Below are 3,389 nucleotides of genomic sequence, written 5' to 3'. Positions count from 1 at the left end.
TAGTACCAATGTAGGAGATTTCCATGCCTTGGCCACTGTTTGTTTTGCAGCCGTTATTAGTTGGATCATAAGTTTGAATTGAGAGAGTGTTAACCATTCCGGTTTTAGATTAAGTAAAGTTAAATATGGATCTGGTTGTATTATTTTTTTAAATATTTTAGATGCAATCACGAAGACTTCCTTCCAGAAGGTTTGGATTACTGGGCATGTCCACCATATGTGTAAATATGTGCCTATTTCTGGGCATCCTCGAAAACAAAGAGCTGAGGTATTAGGTGAATATTTTGCCACTCTAGCGGGTACAAGGTACCATTAATTTCCAATTTATTCTTTTATGTGGGATAGATGGGACCTGTATTTTAAGCACAATCGGGGCATGGTCAGAGAGAGTAGATGTATCAATATGTGAGTCTATTATCAAGGGAAGGTGTTGGTGACTGACAAAAAAATAATCGATTCGCGAATAGGAATGATGTAAGTTTGAGAAACATGTGTAATCTCTCATCTGAGGGTGTAAGATTCTCCAAACATCCATCAGCTGAGCATCGTGTAGACGTTTACGTAGAAATGTTAAGCGCGCATGTGAGATGCAGGATTTGCCCAGAGATGTGTCCATTAACGGTTCGAGGGGAACATTAAAATCTCCCGAGAGGAGGACACAACCCTGCCCAAACTCCGTTAGCTTCTTAAGAGTGCCCGACAGGAAGGAAACCTGATCTCGATTGGGGGCATAGAGCATGGCCAAGGTGCATAACATACTGCCCAGGTTGCCTCTTATAAATAAAAATCGTCCCAGAGGATCACTAACCATGGAGTCAAATTTAAACGGGGTATCCCTGCGGAGTCCAATGGCCACTCCTTTCAATTTGTGTACATCGGTCAGGCTGTAAAACCATGTAGGATAATTTGGAGAGAAGAGCTTGACCGAAGTAGTGTGTGTGAGGTGGGTCTCCTGCAGGAAGACAATGTCCGCCCGCAGACGATCCAACTCTCGGTATAGATTATGTCTCTTACCTGGTGCATGGAGACCGCGGACATTAAGTGATATCAAATTGAGCTTAGCCATTGACTACACCAGGGGGCACTCGTTCGATGCACTCTCCACATCTAACTGTTCCAAGGCAGACAGCAAAGGGGGGTAAAGAAAGGAGAGAAAAGGAAAGAAGAGAAACAAAAGATAAAAAATAAAAAGTATGTGTTAATAAACATTCTTAGCACAATCAAAAGCCACCGTTGAAAGAGGCGGCTAAGGACCTTCAAAAATGTATTGTGCCTAGATGGGGCAAGCCGTGGGCACGCGGCCCTCCCACCCCCACCCCCAAAGGGAGTAGGTGCATGAGGACGACGAGCCCCCCGGCCCCCCCGGGGGGGCTGCCTCAACGTCAGGGTCGAACGACAGAGCGCGAACATATTTGCGCGCGCGTCGTCCCATCACTCCGGACTCGGCACCCAGTCTCACAGAGAGACAAAAACGTTGTATTGACCCAAAGAGAGAAAAAAAATAAGAAAAACCAGGAAAAACGGAACCTAAAAAAAAAATTTTTTTAAAGGAATATAGAAGCAACTCAAGTGAGCCTGCCAGGAGATCTCTCTCCCCGCTTCATCTCCTACCTATCCTCCTCATCCTCTTTCACTTTCTACCCCCACTTATAATACAGGTATATACTTAAAATAAAAAAACAACTAAATAGGGGTGGACCTATCATATGAGGTAGGAGAGCGTATTCTAGATTTGAGCACCTTGGTAAAACTAACCAGAAATATAGAAATAAAACAACAGTTATTCCATAGTTGTGTGGAAGGTGTAAACATAATATAATCTAGAACAGTATACTTGCAAATGCAATACTTATGAGGAGTCTCCTGGGTAGCGTTAGATAGAGTGCATAGTTACAGTCACCCAAATTGCGAAGATGCATCCGGGGAGCCAGATCCACGCTTGTGCTGCACTTTTTGCCAACTTACATGCGGAGGAACACCGGGAGAGGGAATGGATTCTTGCCATCCTGGGAGATCCAGAGGTGAGATGTTGAGATCCGAGCAAAATTTTCCCAGATCTTCCGGGAAGCAGAGGGTAGCTGTCTTGCTGTCTCTATGGGCTATCAGGGCTGAAGGAAAGCCCCAGCAGTAAGTAATGGAGGCTAAGCGCAGCTGTTCGGTTAAAGGACGCAGGGCCCTGCGTCTCTCTAATGTATCTCTAGCAAGATCCGGAAAGAACAGCAAGGATGCGCCATCAAAGTCCAGTGGCGTTTTTTCCCGGGCTTTCCGCATGATTCTCTCCTTTTCCTCAAAGTAGTGTAACCTGCAGATTACATCTCGTGGGATATCAGAGGCCAAATTGCGAGGCCTTAGAGCTCTGTGTGCCCTGTCGATTTTCAAGGGGAAGTCTGCTGGCTGGCCTAGTAGGCCATTAAATATGCCACGGAGGGAAGGCAAAAGATCATCATCACCTGTGGCCTCCGGCAGGCCCCTGATCCGTATATTGTTCCGCCGATTGCGTTTTTCTTGATCTTCGATCTTATACAGAGCCATGCGATGTGAGATAGTAAGATTGCGGGTAGTCGTCTGTAGGGATGGTATTGCGGCCGCGTGGCGATCGAGGCGTAGCTCCGACTCTTCTACCCGTTCCAACACGTGGTTTAGGTCTGATCTGACTGCTGAGAGCTCCTTTTTAATGGAGCGTTCCAGGTTAGAGAACAGAGAGGCTAGCTCCGTCTTGGTAGGAAGGTCACTAACCAGAGCCGCGACCTCCGAGTTTCTGGAAGTGCTTTCTTCCCCGTCCGAGCAGGCTGATATTGCCAGAGAGTGTCTCCTGGTTGTAGGTCTATGGCGGGAGGCGGAGCTCGGGACGCGAGGCGAGCGGCCTAGTCCATCCATGCCGAGCGTGTCCTCTGTTTCCGCGGCAAGATACCTCTTTATGGAGCCTGACGGGGTTCCTTTTTGAGGCAAGGATTTGCCCGTCCTTTTCCCCATGGTGTCTTAGGGTGATGCAGGGAGGATCTCTGGGTATTAGTGATTATAATAGGTGCCGCCACCGGAGCTCAGGGAGAACAAGTTTTCACTGCTGCATGTCGAGACCACGCCCCCCCAGCCTAGAGGTAAGATGTGGGGTCTTATTGACCCCATATCTTACTGTAAAGAGGACCTATCATGCCATATTCCTATTACAAGGGATAAAATTCCTTGTAATAGGAATAGAAGTGATCAAAAAAATATTTTTTTTTAAAAAAGTGTCTAACAAAAAAATAAAAAAGTAAAATTAACAATAATCGCACGCAGAAGCGAACGCATACGTAAATCCTGCCCACATATGAAAACAGTGTTCAAACCACACATGTGAGGTATTGCAACAAACGTTAGAGCGAGAGCAATAATTCTAGCACTAGACC

The sequence above is a fragment of the Aquarana catesbeiana genome, linkage group LG01 (assembly GCF_042186555.1).
Source record: "Aquarana catesbeiana isolate 2022-GZ linkage group LG01, ASM4218655v1, whole genome shotgun sequence".
NCBI lineage: Eukaryota > Metazoa > Chordata > Amphibia > Anura > Ranidae > Aquarana > Aquarana catesbeiana.
Note: the sequence above shows the minus strand (reverse complement) of the source record.